This window comes from Centrocercus urophasianus, unplaced genomic scaffold (assembly GCF_019232065.1).
Source record: "Centrocercus urophasianus isolate 14NV4802_14NV808 unplaced genomic scaffold, USGS_Curo_1.0 seq_20, whole genome shotgun sequence".
NCBI lineage: Eukaryota > Metazoa > Chordata > Aves > Galliformes > Phasianidae > Centrocercus > Centrocercus urophasianus.
In genome coordinates, this window is record NW_024884756.1 from 20,402,996 (window position 1) to 20,422,270 (window position 19,275).

Below are 19,275 nucleotides of genomic sequence, written 5' to 3' on the forward strand. Positions count from 1 at the left end.
CTTCCTGACTGACCTCTTCTTCCTCATCTGATTTGAAAGAAAAGATGCCAGCATTGATCTTAGGATGAAGTGCACATAACAGCACTTTTTCCCAGATGATTTTCATCTTTCTCTTCTCTTATTTGAATTCTCGTATTATCTACAGAAATTATAATCCCTTGAGGGCAGAAGCTATGTTTCACGTGGCTACAGTGGCGGCACAGAAAGCCAAAAAGGATTTAGAATGATATTTAAGTGAATAGTTTGTTAACACATACTTTCAAGTAATTGGTGTCCCTCTTTTTTTTTTTTTTTTTTTTTTGTTAAGTCTAGTCCACAATTGTTATAAGGCATTTCTTAACGTGTAGATTATTACTTTTTCACATGTTGACGATGATTCCATCTGCTTGGCTGCATGATTTAGGAGAAATTCTCCTTGTCATGTAGCTTAAATAATTATGGTATTTTTGCCCAGGTATTGAGTGTCAAAACAGAAAAACAGAATTAAGGAATAGCCAGTAGGAAACTAAATTGCAAGATTTGTGTAATATAAGGACAATATCTGAGCATGTTTTTGGCCAATTTTTTTATATATGGCTGTAGGACAGTAAAAGCCAGCAATCAGGCCAAGGACCTGATAGAATCTGATAGAGCATGTCTGAAAGAAATTTCAGTTTTAAAAACAAACAAAAAAGACAAAGCAGCTGAGGAACTAGCCAAAAGGAAAAAAAGCATTGGTAATGGTGTAGACCATTCATGGCTACACAGAGTTGTGTGTGTACTGCTTAGCGTTGACCATTGCTTGTGATCTAAAGTTTCTTCATATTTAGAGTAATGCAGACTTTGTAAGCTTCAGAATGTGAATTAGGCTTAGTAAAGGTCTGGAAGGTGAGCTGTTCATTTGCTTTACGTGCTTGGGTTGTTTGCTTGACTTTTCAGAAAGATTATTTCATGTATACGACATAATGTCAGGAAAGTCATGGAGATGAATAAGGGAGAGATGTGCAGATAAAGAATGGAGGCTGTTCAGAATGGTGGGTAGACCTCATAATCAATAAATATTATTTTAAAAAAAATATAGCAAGTCTTGGAGACCAATAATGGAAAAAGGGAGTTAAAGAGAAAAAAATAATTCTGGAATGAATCCTGTAAGATGCAAAAATGGTTTCAAAAGGGGTCTATTAGAGACTCAGTTCATTTATTGAAAATTAGAGCTTTTGATATCTTCAGATTACGTCTCTTTGCAGATAATCTTGAAAAACCTGGATTTACCTGTACCACGGTAGACTATGATAATACAGATATTTAATGGCAGTCTCGTTTTCCAGGTACTGCTGACAGTAGGGAGATAGACAACGTTTGTGAACTTTTCAGAATGGAGTATAGCTCTCTTATGTTTGTAAGCACCCTTCACTATTTCGTCACCAAAGATTGCAGATATTCAAATAGCTAAGCCCACATCTCAAAAGCTGATCTAATTTTGTATCTTTCTTACTCATAACAAAGGCAAAGAACAATGTTGTCTGTTGGCCTGTTTTTGGTATGTAGCAATGAAGCACCTGAAGGAAAGCAGTAAGTGCATGAGCTTGTCTAATACAAAGAAAAACATCCAGAAAAAAAATATTTTGGTGGCAGCTTGTTTATTGACAGTGATACCTCATAGGTAGGGGATCAGCAGTAACTGGTAGATCAGCACTTGACTTCTGAGAAGTTTTTGTTAATGAAGTATGGCCATCTAGCCATTTTCCTAAAGAAGTGGGCTCTCCACCAAACTGCCTCCTCTCCTGCCAAACTGCCACTGCGTGATAAAAAGGAATGTTTTCACCCTGAAAACCTCTGCTTTCACAAGGTGGTTCTGAGGATGGAGCTAATACTGAATGAGAGAGAGATACTCTTTCTGCCGAATTCTCAGAGACCTGTTTTGCCAGGTTTAGAAAACAGCATTCCAGAGAGATTCTCTGAGAACCACTTAACATTAGAAATATGTCAGGCCTAAGTAGGGCTTTATCCTTCTAGTCTCCTCTCTCAAAAGTAAGCTCAGCATCCCTTGACTTTCATTCCATTTTATGAAACCTGCTGTTAGAGACACACCATTTTTTTGTCTTCAGAGCTTTGAAGATAGTTAGCATAGGCAACTATCTTTGAGTATCCAGCTCACTCCTGTTTAGATACTTCTCCCTCTTATCTTCCTAAACTCTCTTACTATCCACAGATACTGCTAGTCAATTGGGATATCAAAGATTATGCAGTTTCATTTTTACGTTCCTTATGTTTCCAGTTAATTAACTGGCTTTTGAATTTAAATACAACAGTACCGCTGAGGCAATTGTAGAAATAAAAGTATAAAAAATGGTTCTGGCATTTGTGCAGCAAATGTTCAAATTAGTGATATTAATGACAGTAATTATTACACGCAGTCTATATTAAAAAAATCTCTGACCAAAATGGGAAAACGTGATTTTTAGAGTCAAATGCAATCATGAGAGAGTATTTCAGGTCCCCAGTGTGTGGTAGTGGTGATGGTGCAAGAGTTCATACATCACTGTGAGTGAAAGAAACAACTTAATCTAAACTATGGCTGAAGCAAATTCTCTGGCTTTATCTTTTGAGATCTGGTCTGATTTTCAGTAGTGGTATCTGTCCTGTCTGATCTGCAGCATAGTTACAGCTTTACCACATACCTGACTAAGTGAAAAGTATAATAAAAGGAAACATTTACTTGAAAATTCTCAGTGGTAGCCCCATAATATCTGGGAAGCGTTTTTGGTCCTGCTGCTACCAGAATCAGCTGACCATGAGGGGTAAAGCAGTTGTGGTCCAGCTGGGACCATGAAGAAGAGTATCTGTAGGACTTGCTCAGAGCCATTTTTGCATTCTGAATGAGAAACCAGTTATAATTTCAGAAATATCAAATGAAGTTCAGCTAATTACCATGTTAGATCAAATTTCTAATTATTTCTTCAATCTGCTTTTACTGTATGAGTCACAATAAAGATTTCAGGAATATGGTGAAGCTGTGCATTTATACCTGTGTTTATTACGAATCTGTGCACAGAGCTCTACCTACAAAGATACTTGTCAGTCAAACAGATTTCCCCATATTAATTCTCTTTTTCTAATTGGGAAATGGAGGTGAGATAACATTCATGTCATGTGAATGACATACGTCTGAGCTGAAGCAAAATCACAACACAGATTTATTGTAAACAGAAAACAAATCAGTGTAAAAGTGGAGTCACACAAGTGTTTACTTGTTCATTTAGAGTTGAAAGAAAAGCAGCAGCAAAATCTGTGGGAATACTGACCATACTGAAGGCCTAATTATGGGACAATCATATTGCCTACTTTGTAAAACTTGTGAATTTATATGTTTGCCTGGTGTATGGAAATATATACATGGGTCTGTAATTTGTATGATATATTTCTTTAGTCATTAATTACTACTTTTAGCTCTAGCACTTTAGCGAAGTTACATTAAAAATAAAAACAAACAAGTAAAGTACACGAACAAACAATATAATAAAGTAATATCTCCCTATAGGGGCATAGGAAATGGTAAGGAAACACATATCTAAAGGAAAAAGAAAAGGAAAAAAAAATACTACAATTACAAAAAAAAGCCATACAAACTTGCCTTAATAAAATGCATTTGCCTTTTTTTTTTTTTTTTTTTTTCTCAGAATTGAAGATCCACTTGGAATTTGAGTCCTTATGAAAATGTCCTGTTTTGTACAAATAATCACAAGCCCAATTTCAAATTCATCTTTACACTGGACTTGTTGTGAAGAATGCTCTTATTATTAAATGAGTGTATTTATCCATTTTTTTCTTAATAATTTCATTGCACTTCTTTATTTTTTAAACTTAAAATGATGCTGTATTTCTTAGATAAAGAAGCAAACAAATTCATATATGCAAATATGTCACAAATCTAACAAATGCTACAGATTATACAACTGCCATGTTATTACGTCCATAACTTTAAAGCCTTTGCTTTGGTACAAATGAACTGGTAGCAGGAGAAGTTGTGTCAGGTTGCCATTGACTGCTAAGAATAACTGCATAATTGCACATTTTATTCTATCCAGATAACGATGTCTTTGAATTATCCATTTTTTCCAGGCGAATTTAAAAAGTGTAGGAAGGAAAACATGAAAATATACTGCCTTTTGAAGCAAGTTAGTAGTAAAAATGAAGTAGCAAAATATTTCCCTTTTCCCCGCTGGCTTGTAACTAATGTGAGTTTCTTAAAGTTTTACGTGCCGACAAAAAATGATAAATATGTTGGAAAAAGGAAAGGGAAAATGAAAGAGTAAGCTGACCATATAAAGTAGCTGATGTAAAGATGGAGAGACATAGCCATAGAAACTAGTCACATAAATAGTCATGAAATGAAAAGTTTCAGATTTGTATTGAAGTAAAAAAAAAACTACTTAGAGAAAGGCCAACAGGCCAGACTAAATAATCCTCGACTTAACGTCCAATTCTGAATCACATATTAGCTGCAGAGATTTTAATGTAAATATGCCATTACACTGTCATTACAGTGATCAGGCTGCATGGCTCACAGGTCACATCTCAGCCACTGTTAATTTTGCAGGCAAAAGCTTTTTTTCTCTTGAAATGTTAATAACTTTCTATTAGTTAATGTAGCGTGACTAAAATTCAGATTAGATATAATTCATTTTAATATCTGTGACTGGCTATCCCGATCATTTAGCAATGGTTTCCAGCTGAATACAAGATGCTAAATTGGACTCATTTGCATAGCTCTGTTAAAGCAATGCCATTCTCTAAATGTAGGCATCTTGAAATTAATTTAAAAGATTTTTTTTTTCTGGTTTTGCTACCAGGATAAGATCTTTTGCTAACAACTAATTGAAGTTACTATAAGCCTAACACACATCTTTTTCCTTCTTTTCTCAGGAACAAATGACTAGTTAATATCATTAACTAGGGAAAAAATAGCCTCAGTTCTTCTTAGAGTATAAAATGGTTGAATTGGGAATTGTGGACAGACCAGCCATCACTACTTGTAAGCTTTGAAATTAATATGCTTTCCTACTTTTAAGCACACTTAGCTACATTGTTGTATGTCAGAAGTTAGCACTGGAATGACCTTGAAACGATCACTGAAACCATTGTGTTTGCTTAAGGATATGCTGTACAACACATGTGCATTTAAGGTGCAGTTTAGCTTCTGGGACCTTCACCAGTTCCTGAAAGAGTTCAGCACACTGGAAAATGTAGGTTGTTATTAATCACTAATATTCTTCCCTTAATATGCACATATAACACAATTTAATGGTAATGGGAGATACATTAGCCCCACAAGGAGAGAATGGCTGTCCAACTTATCACGCCCTATCTTTGAATGTATTTCAATGAACATGTATGTGGGGGTTTTCTGAGACAATGACTTGATACAATTGTAAAGAGGGATGATCAGAAGCCTTTTTTCTTTTAAATTAAATGCAAACAAGTAAACAAGCCTATTACTTACATTTGTCAGTATGAACCACGTATGTGGCATAGAATATATATCCATGTATCCAATTGAAAGTAGTGTCTTCTGAATACTAATTAGACACTCACATGCACAAGGACATAAATCAACAGTGGCTTTTTTATTATTTGCATTATCACAGTACCTAAAAGTTGTTGTGGTAAAGCTTGGAACCCTGTCACATTGGTATGTGTACAAACATGCAGACTCCCATCCTGAGAAGGATCGAAATAACTCTGCGACTGCGAAAGGAGAGACAGTTCTTCCCCTTAATTTACATACATGAAACCGAGAACAAGGTCAGAAAGAAATAGAATAATGAAAGTGTCATGGACTGACACTGCATCAGATTATGTAACTGTAAAATTTTACATGCTTCACAGTGAAGGAATTTACCAATTTTTAATTTAAAATGATTGAGAAATGTGAGAGAAATAGTTCAGAGTGAAAATGGTGGTTCATATGCTTTCATGTTTCTTTACATCTCCAAATTGTTTGATGCCTCTGTGTAATGAAGCAGAAGACTCCTTGGCTGCCAGTGAGATCCTAAGATTGTTCAGCACTGTCTTATCCATCAGTTTGTCAAAAACCTTTTGTAACAGTTAAATAAATGAATAAAATGACATAAATTAGGAGTAAAAATTATAAGGAAATATTTTGCATAACGCATAGATTCACCAATAGGACATAAAGTTACTGCAGTTATTTTCATAAAGCTGTTAAAAGCACAGTACCTATTTTATTTAAGAGCGTGGATTTGAAGTAAGAAAATCATGAATGGAAGCCTGTCAGCCCTGACACTCTGTGTCCTTGGGAGAAGGCAGTGCGACCAACCCTGGTATGACATCACCTGAGTACCAGATGCAAGACCACAGTAGATGGGGTAGGAAATTGTGGGAAATAATGTCAAATCTGTTGATATGCTAATGTGTACATACTTAAATATATGTAACATCTCTTTGCCTTTCTGTCAGACAATTTAAATGTGATTGTCTCTATCTCCTACACTTTCACTTTAAAAAACAATGTGTTCTGGAATGCTTTGTCTGCTTAAGTTTAAATGACTACTGGCACTTTCATGGGAAGTCTTATCTGATCCTCAGCTCAGTTTTCTTCTCTCAGCTGGTCATAAAACTACCCATCAAGCTCATGAAAATGCTTATGCGCAGCAGTATTGGACAGATGTGCTTTTGCATTTGTAATGAATTTGTACACTTTCTACATGGGAATGAAATGTCATGTTCAAAATTAATAGATAACGGTGTATATCTTTCATTATAATATAACACTTACTGATTCCCGAATCTAGAGTTTCTCTATCATAGTTTTTTTTTTTTTTTTTTCCTCACAGAAATTAGAGGATGGTTTTTATTGTTGTTGTAGAAAATTTTTTTTCTTTAATTATAATAATGACAAATATATTTCTGCTTGGTAAATGTTAACCTTTATGTAATTCCTGTCTGGTGTTGTAATATTAGATATAAGAAAGCCTGAATCAACAAATTATAACATCCATTAAAGCATTAAGGATGGGTATAAATGAGGCCTGGACATTCCCTATTTTGGGGAAGTTTAGAATTTTATTGATGGCCTGCACGGAACCCAAGAAATTGCTGAGATTGGCAATGTTCTCCAGATTGTGTTTGTTCTGGTCTGTCTCTTTAGAAGAGTGGCAGACAGGATTGCTGTTAAATAAGCACCAATAAACTTCTTAGTTGAAGGGGGAGAGGAAGGTTATTTGTAAATATTTTAATTGCTCCACTTGGGCTGGGAATAAAAAAGCTTACAAAATAGCACCCACAATCTCAAAGCACGTCAATCTATATTACCTTGTCAGTGAATGAAAGACATGCCCTACCCAATTTTACGTTGTTCTGTTTAAGTGTTTCTATTTTCATCTATTTTAAAATTACTTGATACTTCTGTTTTACAGAAACCAACTGGATGATTGGATGTCAGCAGTTCACTGGGAAGAAGAAACGTAGCAACAACTACTGCCTGGGATGGGCTGAGATAAGGTCTGGATTTGAATGTATAGTGACTAACCCCAAACCCCGTATAGTTGTACCTCTTGCTTCAAGGGCTTTTTTTTCTTTTTTCTTTTTTCTTTTTTTTTTTTTCTTTTTTTTTTTAAACAGTAAAAAATTCTCCACTCTTTCAGAATTGTAGAAAATGTGGAGCCCCTTATTATGGTTCATGGGAAAGAAAATGCTACATTCATTCCAGATATTTCCATACAGGAAGTGCTGTGGTAAATAAATTGGTTGGTTGATTGATTTTCACAATCTGAAAAATGAAAAAAACAAACAAACAAACAAACAAAAAAACCCCAACCCTAAACTAAATAATTTGGAGCTATCTCAGTATAGTTTAAATAATCTCACTATAGCTCCAAATAATACAAGAGGACTTCTATAAATCATTCCCTCAGCCTAAAAACTAACACTGATTGACTTGGAAAATAGAGCAAGTGTGAGGAAGTCAGGACCAGTTTGTAGATGCTTTATTAGTAGAAGAAACTAAATTCAGTGGATAAATTATGCATTATAAATTATTCCCCCAGGATGTAAGTTGTAACATTATTGTACTGTAAATTTCTGAGCTATATTTATGCCCTTGTTTGACCAGTCATCAGACAGACACAGAACAAAACATTGTATGTAAGAACTCTTCCTAGGGCTTTTCCAGTACAAGTTCATAGGTTAGCAGCCATTCTTGCATGTTATGCATCCAACCAACCTGCTGCCATCTACTTTTCATCAAGAAAGGTGCCTTCTTTCATGCTGTGTATTGCATAAAGACCTCTGTGGCTCTCTTCTGGACTCAAGAGGGACATTATTGCAGCTTCCCACATCTAAAGTCTATGTTGAAGTGCATGGGTTAGAGAATTCTCCAGCCAAGAGCTAATGCAGCTTGTTGTGCCTTTTGAGATTTCTGGTTTACAAACACAGTCCTTGCAGGGTAACTCTGGCCATAGAAAGAAACGGGCCCTTTATGCTGCATTTGAAAAATAGCATCCTTTGTCTACCTCTTAAATTATAACAGGAATATATAGTGAAGTGCACAGCTTGTCTTTTTTCTAGATCTATATCCTCTAGGGCACTGAACTGAAGTTACTTCTGTCTCAGATCAAAGTCATTTCACTTAGAAACTCAGGTTGAGCTTGAAGGCACAGTCTCTTAAGTGAAGGTCAATGGTTTATCCATTACAGCACCCAACCCCAAATTATTTTTGCAATTAGTAATATTTATATCTGTTTTTATAGTGTAAAAGAATAAAGAAAGGATAGTCAGCATTTTCAAGAAATACAAGTTAAAGGTGTCCTATCATTTAAAATGATATATCATGTTAGAAAGGAAACTTAAAAGCTGGCATATGCAATCTAAAATTAAATACAGATTTTGAATTTCAGGCTGTGAAGCTAAAAAGATCAAAGGAAACTCTTTACAGTTCTTTGGAATTTGGTATTATGCTTCCCGGGAGGTCATTTACTCCCATAATTTAGTCTGACTTATTTTGGCTTCAGTTCCATTAAAAGTATGTAGCAAAAAGAGGGCCTCTTTTTGCTTTAATTTTTAACTGCAACCTGTCAGTTAAAGGGGAAAAAAAAAAAAAGTGTCTGGAAGAGGATGATCTACAGAAGTACTAATAGCTTTCAAATCTTTTGACTTTTTGAGCCTGATATGGCTAGAAACTTATCTGGAAAGATTGTATTTTAACCCTTTTGACTGTTCCTGGACACAGTGTGCGCTTCTATTGAAAGGGAACTTATTCACTGCCCTTGAACACATATTCTATCATTTTCACAAAAACATCTTCCTTAACTGCACTGTCTTGACTTGTTGGACACAATAGTAGTAGGACCCCATCAAAAGCATGCCTATCATGTCAGTGAAGTATCCAGTTTTCCTACTGTCTGGAGAAACCAAAAATGAGAAGGATACCTGCTGTGATGTGAAGGCAGGGCTGATGGGTCTGAACAGACTAAAACGTAGTCTTACTTCACTGTATTTTGGGATCAAGAAGTGCAGGGTAATTCCAAAAGGATGACAAAAATTTTAAGGAACTTTTGCCTTTCAGGAAAGATGTGGTATAGACAGTCCTGAGGCTATTATTTTTAACCTATGCCAGTCTGTGCAAGCAGGCCTTACAAACAACAACAACCAAAAAAACCAAAACAAAACAAAAAAAAAAACAACACTAAAACAAAACAAAAACAAACCACAGGTGCTTTCTGTTCTGAGACAGTAAGACCACCTGGCAGCAGCAGGAGAGGGTGGTCCAGAAGTATGCTTTCACTTTCCGCATTAGCACCAACCCTTTCTCACTGAGGAATGAAAGGGGATGGTACAACAGCTGAACTTCTCATCTGCAAGAGGCTGACTTTGGCCATGTTTGAGGACAGAGGAAAAGGCAGGGAATGGGGCAGAGATATCCAGTCTGTAGAAGACTTTGCTTGACATTCAGGCTTTTAAATGATCCTGAAGAGAGTCCCAGCAAAATCACTTAACAGCTGTATGATCTCACTGCATTGTAAGATGCACTTGCATATGCTAGATGGTTTATATATATATATATATTGCCTTGCTTTTGGTTTTGTCCACATAATTTAACTATTGTATTCAGTTCAGTGCAATACATACAGTCAATCAAGAAGCATGCATTTGATGGAGTTCATCTCTTCTCTCTTGCCTTCATTTACTTTCTAAACTGCTAAAAGTTTTTGAATATTTCTCTCTCCCTGCTTTCCCTTTACTGCAGTATGGTAAATAGAACTAAAAAAAAACAAACCAAAAGTAGTATTAAACTATAACAATGATGATGGACTGGTCTTATTTCTAGTATTTGCAAAAATTGGGATGCTTACTGTTCCATTAGAATGGAACATTATAATCTGGTGTTCACCAAGAATTTCTCAGCAAGATATATGTTTGAAAATATCTTCCTGTATGATTAATGCTTTTTAAAACATAACTGTTTCCATCTGACAGAACCAAATGGATTAGAAATTTTACAAATGCTTTTTTCTTTCTTTTTTTTATTTTTTTTGCAGCCAAGGGAGTAGTGGCAGCAGAGAGGTTAATTCTCTTCTTTTCATGCAGGTATCTTCTTAGAAGAGAAGTGATTAAAGGAGCTTCTTTTTTGGCATAAAAGTGTTTTTCTAATCTTGTTGAAGTGCCTAAAATGTGTTTGAAGAGCCAGATAAAAGCTTGGACTTTTTATTTAATGAATTATTGGTTGTATGTTCCACTGTTTATTTTGCTCTGTCGTTGAAACATATTTTCTTAAAATGTCTTTTTCTCTGCTGCAGTCAATAGGCAGTAATGATGCAAGACATACAGGATAAATTTCAACATCAGGTACAAAAGAATTGCTCTCTCACAGACTCATACCATTGCAAAGATAAAGCAGGAAGAGATGACTCATTTTAAAAAACATTGGGAAAATCTTAATTTCTTAGAGATACTTGGGATAAAAAAATCTATTGTGTATACTTGCTTAGCAGGTTCCCAAAGTGTTTCTGTTCATTTACTGTTGCCAAGATTCTCATCTCTACAGTATTCTAATGGTTATTCTCTTTCTCTCTCTCCTCTCTTTCTAATTTGGATTAAACTTTTGTTTATTTAATTAGGCATCAAGTACTGACATGCAATAGAACACTATTTTGATTACAAACACAGTATCACTTACTTTAAAACACAGATTATGGAAATCCTACCCCCAATGCTAGAATAGGGAGAAAACTCACTACAGTCAAGCAAACCTTTAGCTAAAAAGATTAACATTGTACCATGCAAAAGTTCTCTGCTGTTTTTAGATCCCTCAGTGGAAAATTAGACCTAGTTTATTGAACTAAAGGCATACATTGATAAAGAGAGCTCTCTATTCTCACAAAGGTATTGACTGCTCCTATCATCATAGAATTCCACAGTATGCTTTACCACTGGGGATGGAATAGATCCAAAGTGGAGGAAGAAAAGCTGTCTGAGCACATGCAGAACTTCCCTGAACAGCAGTGGCTTTTTGTGCTTCTACCATGTATCTGAAAAACCATTATGACCAAAAAAAATCGCTATAGTCAGAGCTAGCATACGGAAAATGAGGCTTACCTGTGATCTCCAAGGATCATGTTCTCCATTGAGTAGCACACGTTCTCTGGCATCAAGTGTCTGCAATGTTCTGCCTAAACGTGGGCATCTGAATGGGTTTGTCTTCAAGAGGCACACAATAGACTCATGTGTTACAATGGCTGTTTAGAAGGTTCACTGAAGCATGGAATTTTGTTGACTTGGAAATAAATAAGGTAGCCTAGACTGTCAGCAAAGTTCTAATTGTATCTAGTTCTCATAGAAATAGCAAAGCATTACATTAACACTGCTAGTCTCAGAAACTGAGATTCTCCGTGTTAAGCATTTTTTTTTTTTTGCTATTGCTCAGTCCCCTTCATCTAAACCTGGCTGCCCTCTCTTCCCCTAGAAATTGCAAGAGTTGGAAGGCGCAGCAGTCCAGCTTCGGTATCCATTGAGATCAAAACTAAAGAAATGGACCCATCTCTATTCAAAATGAATTTCTTTCATACAAAAAACACAAAGGAAACTGAAGCTACATTTCTAAATACTGAAAAGCAAAGAATAAAGGTGACTTTTCCCTTAAAGTGTTCTATGCCAACGTCATTTAGTGCTTTGGCAAATCCCAGGATATTCTAAGAGGACTAGTTTAGGGTAGTAAGCCATGCACATACCTTTTCATTAGCTGCTTATTTTCAAACAGAGGCCTACAGAAATTCCAGTGCTCTGAACCCTCACAGGGGAATGAAGCAAACAGAAAAGATCTTGTTAAAAGTGTCCTTCTCCAAAGACTACTTTTTTCCATTTTTTTAAGTACTCTTCTCTGGGAAAAGAGAAACCAGATTTAGCTGAAAATGCCCACTGTGCCAACTTCCAGTACTTTCTTGTATTTGTCAATGGCACCAGCCAGTTTTGGCATCACTCCCTGTTTGTCTATGGCTAGGGTTCCTGAAAGGAGGCTGAAATAGTAGACAGGGTCACTTCCGTGGGTAGATTTCATGAGATTGCATTCTCTATGTGCATGGCTTCTGTTTCTCCTGTGTATACCAATGATTAACTATGATTAGTATTTAGTTACACAGAACTAGTGCTTACACAAGGTTACTGCCTTGCTCTTGTGTTCTGCTTTCTGTCACTCATCCTTCAACCTGGAGTCCTCTATTTAGCATTACAAGTACCTTGAATATTCTTCTGTCATCTCTAACAACCCCCACTCTGCTTTGTTCTATGGTCTTTCTGAGCATCTTTGATAGCTGATTTTTTTCCTCTCCTTACCGTTTTTCCTTCTTCATTAAAATAACATTTTAAATCCTTTCTTTTCTCCCTTAGAGACAGCTTTTTTCTCTTCTTTTTTTCCCAACCTTTTCTCACCTCTGAGAAGTTGAAGTTCCCGAGGTGAATATTCTGTCTTGTCAGTCCAGGGCTCTTTCTTCACAACTGTGTATCTACTATCTTGTTCTCCAAACTTCTATCACAAACTTTTACAATAATAATATATAAATAATTATTGTATTGCATTTTGTGCTTGTATATGGATGGTAGCTACAAGCAGATATTAACATGATATTGAGATTGTAATATTATGCAAGAAGAATGACATAATTTAAGCAAATCAATAAGGGTTAATAAAACCTAGATCTTGTCAGAGTAATTTGACATATATTGATGAGAACTTTAGAATGTTATACAAATGTAGAGAGAAATAGTTTTTATGTGAAATTTGATTTGATTTCATGAAACATCTTATTACAAAACTTGAACATTACAAGATCAATATGGTACATACTAAATATATTAAACGTGACATTGTTCTTAAAAATGTAGTTGCAAATAGTGAGCTGTCCACTGACTACACATATTTCTAGTGAGTTGTTAATCTGTTTTTATCTTAATTCATGGTGTAGAAGAAAATCATCACAAGTTGTAGACATCGCTAAGACTACGAATGCAACATATAAATAAGAGATTAAGGAATAACGAAAATTTTTAAAGGATACATTGAGAACAATTGAGTTAGGCACAACCAAATTGCATTTCAGTGAAGGTAAGATCATACAACGAGGTACAAAAAAGTATGTGTGGGGATGCATCAAGAAGAGTGTACTTATCCAGGAAAAGTTACAGTGAAAAAATTGGCTGGAAGGTGAAGCATGATTTGTCACTTCTGTGAAAATTGTTAGTGTGAACCTGAGCCAAAAGATCCCACCTTACACTTGTTGAAGAAAAACAGGTCTATAAGCAGGAATCTCCACTGCCTTTTAGGTGAGGCAATGACCTCTCTGGAAATACCTTGTCTTGTTCCAGAAACCAGATTTGTAGAGATGCAGAACACAAGAAGGATCTGAGAAGGGACAGGAGTATGATTAGAAGACAAATAATCTATTGTATACTGGGAAACTCAAAATGCGCAGTCTCAATTCATCAAAGTAAAAATTAAGCACTGATTTAATTGCAGTCCTTAAGTGTGTATATGAAACAGAAATGTGATAATCTCTGCCTCTTCAGTCTGATTAATAAAAAGACAACAGTATTCAGTGAATCCAAAGGAGCTTGTAAAATCTTGATTGAAAAAAAGTATATCTTTTCCTGGCAAGGATTGTTAATTATTGAAAAAATTATGCAGAAGTGTGGTAGTTTCTCCATGATCAAAAATTTAAGCGTTAGAGCTGGATTTTTTTCTCCTAAGAAAGTAAGAGCAAGACAAAACTGAAGGAAATTGTGTGGTATACAAGAGGTCAGACAAGATGTTTGGATGTTCCCTTCTGTTTTCAGAGCTTACGAGTCTAGGCAGGAACTTGTTCAAAGAATTTATAATCTTGTCTTCTATGGGATTACTCATATGCTTTAAGTTGAACAGGTGTTTAAGTGATTTGCTGGATCAGGGCCAAACAGAGCTAGGCTGGTGGCATGCCATTTCAGTGCCCTTTCTGCAGCTGTGGCAGAGCAGAACTTCAGGCTGGTATACTAAAAGCCATCATATCGCACCAAGTAATTGGCTTAGAAAACAACGTAGATTAAATGGTGTAACCAGGACTAATTTTGAAATGAAAGAAGTACTGAACTGAAAAGTGTACTACAAATACATGAATATTACAGCTCTGTGGCTCAACTGAGATCAACTGATAAGAGATTTCTGGTGACCTATGTGGAGTGTACTGTTACAGCAGCACCATCTTTGCAGCTAGATGCTATGCTAAGGTAGGAGTTATCTTCAAATAAATCATATACACAGTACTAGACTGTTCTAATCGCTTCATTAACTGATGCTGCTACAGTGGTATTAAATGGTTGTGTTGACAGCTCTTGGTTATATACATCGGTGATTGTGGCTTTCTTCCTTTTGTTAGCTTTCTCGATCTCTATTCTATGTAATAACTAGTTAAATGATCTTATTTATGTGCACAGATGTAGAATTATGTCTGGGCAAAGGATGCCTGAGCATTTTACATAATTTATCTGGCTTTGATGTGTAGCAGATCAAAATAAAGTTCTAAAAGGAAAATCTGGATGGAAAGGACTTGCTAAAAGACATATAATCTTACTGCAGGAAGTTGCTGACTTTTTATCTGACAACTTTTGCGCTGTTTGTCTTACTCCTCTTACACTCATCATTGCTACTGCCTGACAAATGCTTTCTTCTTCTCGTTATCTTTGCAGATTTCTCCATTTATCTACTAATGTTCTGCCAATATGCTAACGGAGAAGAGCTGGTCTTCATGTCTTGCAGCTTTATTACTTTAGCTTATTTAAAACTGTGTGGTTTACACCTCAAAATGGTATGTTATTTCTGTGTGAGGAGCTAAATGCCTTTCCTCCTCCTGTCATCATGGTTTCAATTGATAGCAGTATCTAAGTGAAGTAAGTTTGGAAATTACATTTGAAACTATACAGGTCTTTTGGAGAAATTCTGGTTTCAATCAAAATTAAAATGAAAAACACTGTAAGGTATGGCTTGGCAAAATGATAATTCATATGAAATAACTGTAGTTCACATTTAAGGGGTACTGCCTCGTATCTCAGGATAACCCCAGCAAACAGCATCAGGTTTGTGAACTTCTGGTTAACTCCCTAGTCACATTCAGTGCTGCTGTTGCTGCTCTAGATGAAGTAGTGGAGCTGGAGATGTGAAGATCAGATAGTTTCTAAAGTGGTTGGGCAAATATTTGGTGAATGTCTAGGCTGTGTTTTTCAGAAAGCTGCCTAACTTGCAGACAATCTCAGCAATTTCAGAGTGGTTTATGGGGTGAAGAGAGGTTTGCTAGCATGTACTGTACTCTAATAGTGCTGCCCTTGTACAGCTCCTCAGAGGACCACAGCAAGCCAGCATGCACAGGGCAGTCCTGTTCAGAATCACCTTGGGTGGGGGCTCAGGGCTGAAAGAGCAGCAATAACTCTAATTCCTTAAAATGCCCATCTCTCTCAAATGCTATGCTGCGCAAAACACAGAGATTGGTGCTTTTAAAGCAGACACACATTCTTATGCACCTCCCACTCCTACAAAGATAACTGTAAAAATCTTTGGGTTTTTTTGTTGTTTGTACTTAGAAGCCCTCAAGCATCTCCCTTGGAACGTCTGTATGTACAGTACAATTATGCATGCATTAGGCACCAAATGAAAACAAAAGGCATTTACCATTAATTACAGTGGAAAGTCACCGTATTGTGATCATACACAGCTCCAGTATTGCTGTCCAGCTAGATATCCTTCTCTCATGCAAACAACAGAGCCAAACTGAATTACATAAAAAGAAGCTACATACTGACTCCCAGCAGTATGTTTTGACAAAACACTTTGTCTACTTAAATGATTTCAGATGCTGTAGTCAAAAGCCTTGACTGCAAATAATGGGTTCATAAAACCTATCTTTAAAATTTTACCTGACAGTAATGCTGTGCAAATATCTGCACTTCTAGTTCACCTTCTCCACTTGTTTACATCAGGATTTTAATAGAGTGGCTGTCACAAAACAACAGCTAAAGGCCACTGTTTGATAAGTTGCTATAAAAACAGACTGTTTAAAATGACAATTTCCTTCTTAAATTCAACCATCACAAAAAGGTGGTGGTTAGGAAAATACTGAAGAGTAACAATTTTTAGGAGGGCTGCAATAAAGTCCTTTCAAGTTCAGTGACAATCTAACCAGCAATGACTTTAGGAAACTACATTTCCCATCTGTCTTCAGTGTTACTGAGAAGTGACAAAAATACAAGAAAGAGATGAATACTAGAAAAGTGAGAAGATAGATAGACAGATAGAAAGACTTCTATTTTTATATTGGCTTACTTAGTTTCCGTATGTGATAGTTGAGGAGAGAATTGACTACAGCTCATTAACTGCTTGAGAAAAGAATTGTAACAGAGGAAAACCTCTAAACTTTACGTGTAGAACAAAAACCTAAGGAAAGATCTTCTGTCAGTCAGTGCTCTACCTTAGAGCTGCCAGCATTCCCCTTGTAGAATGGCTATGCAGAAGGCAGCTGGATGCTGGTGGCCCTAACATGACCTCCAGGCATGCACATCCAAGGCCCAATTCACAAGAAATCAGCCTACACAGCAGCAAGTCTATACTGAAGTGCTCTCATCAACAAGGTGTGGGGTATGGTCAGGGAGTGTATTTTAGCCTGTCACAACTTTCCTGAAGAGAAGGCATGATTTGGAGGGAGGATTACTTTACTGGCAAGAGGAGTGTGTAGTCACCACTGTGTTCTTCTGTCATGAGGCAGAATTGTACATTTTTGAGTTTTCACAAAAAGAGAACAACTCCCCATCATCTCTAATAGTTGGTTAAGTGGCATAGCTGAATCCTATCTGAATTCAGTATAACGCAGAGTAAGATTTCTATGGAGCTACACATAAAGGAGAATTTCAGAGCCAGAATGGAGGTGAAAGATATGTAGACTGGCTCAATCTCATTGGTTTAGTTTAGTCTAATTTTATTTTGTGCCAAATGAGTCATTCCACTCTGTTGGAGATCTTCACTCTCAGTAGACTTTCCATAGACAAAAGCCTTGGAAACATAATAAAAAACTACCAGTATATCAAAGATAAACACCATGTTTCCTTGGATGTTACCAGAGCTAAAGATATTAATCATCATTTTGTAAGAGCTACGATGTTTAAAGTAGTTGTAGTCAACCTGTTTTCCTTTTGTTGTTGTTGATTGTTATTTCTTTTGTTGTGTTTTGCGGTTTTCTGTTCTAATTTTAGTCCACCTGATTTATTGCTGTGTAAATTCTGAGACAAAACTTCCATCTTTGATGAAATTGCATGTGCAACTCAAGGGAGAAAGACAAAATGAAAAAGCTGAAATTTGTGAGAGTAGACATGAGACTGCTAAAGCCTGTGCCGACTCTTGCTTGTGTTCACCCGCATTCTTCTCTTCTGCCAGTATTTTGGGAGAATTCCTTTTCTACTTATTAAGGGTTCACTTTATGAATCAGTCTTACTCACCATTGATCAGAATATCTCTTCCAGATGAGAGAGCTGGCCTCTCACAGAGGCCCTAAGGCATAATACAGCAAATGTCATGTATGGCTCTCCAGACCTACTGCTAATAGCACTAACAGCAGGACTTCATTACAAATCTCTGAAGATCCCAGTGAAATCAAAACTTTAACATGCACATACAAATCCCCCTTCAACAAAAAAATGTGTTGACCTGTACAGGTGGGACCATGGAAGAAAAAAACTGAGTATTTTCCATTCTGCTCAATCCTTTGGAAAAATGATCATGAGTATTTAATGAGGAGTGAATTTTATTACAGATTAAGGGAACTCGTCACACAGAAGGAGCTACGAAAAAGGTTTAGTGGCACTAAGGTTAGTAAAATTAGGGAAAGATGCATTGGTATCTCCAATGAGTCAATATATGAAACTGCAAAGGTTTTGAATAATTATTAATGTGATGAATAGTAATAATAGCTTCATAACTCAAAGTCTGTTGATCCCTCCTTATGTTGTCTCTGTCTGTCCTCCATAATTATCACAGGGAGTTGGACTGATGCCACAAAGTGAAAGGGAAAGAACTGGTGTGACCACCTGTGGAACACAGACGTGTATTGGATTCTGTGCTTTCTCTCTTGCCTCTGTGGGGTGAGAATCCCCCTAGAAAAGGAAGCAGGTACCTACATTAGAACTTTCCCCTTTCCCTTATCAATACACTCAACTAACAGCACATAATAACTCCACTTACTTATTGCATTCCAGGAGTTGCTGAAGACATGCATTAGATGCTGTGTGCAGACTGTGCCTTCAAAATACTTTTTACAGACAGTACTAGAATGACTAGAAATTTTCAGCATGGTTATTACTAAATAATTTGTACCTGTGCAATAACTTACAGCAAAGTCTGAAAAATGCTTTGGCATTAAGAGAAGCCTCTCAATGTTTTTGAGGAAAGAACTATTTCTGGTCAGAACCTTTTTTTTTGCCTTTTTTTTTTTTGTCCTGTCTGGTTCCATTCCCACTCTTGCTTTTTCACGTCTTTTATTATTATGATTATTACTATTATTACTATTATTACAGTAAAAATACGAAAGTCTGGGCTATTATTAAGGCTCTCTCTGTTCTATTGTGACTTTTAATGTCCAAGAGAAGAGCATGAGTATGACTTTTTTGCTCATTTGCTGTGTGTCATGGAAAAAGCGATCTTAGATATAGATCTGAAACACAGATCTGAGTTTTTTTTTTTTTTTTTTTTTTTTTTTTTTTTTTTTTTTTTTT

At 36.2% G+C, this 19,275-nt stretch overlaps 1 long non-coding RNA gene across 20 annotated transcripts in view; it reads right to left on the reverse strand.

The window, feature by feature from the left end:
* The window catches only part of LOC122162355, a 310,769-nt gene that overhangs the window by 25,856 nt on the left and 265,638 nt on the right, over positions 1-19,275 (reverse strand). For 10 of the 20 annotated variants that reach the window (XR_006169512.1, XR_006169508.1, XR_006169501.1 and 7 more), the window contains one exon: positions 11,596-18,657. This is a non-coding gene — a long non-coding RNA (uncharacterized LOC122162355). Of the gene's footprint in view, positions 1-5,630; positions 5,728-11,595; positions 18,658-19,275 lie in introns of all 20 variants that reach the window. The other 10 variants (XR_006169518.1, XR_006169504.1, XR_006169506.1 and 7 more) reach the window with 8 other exon arrangements.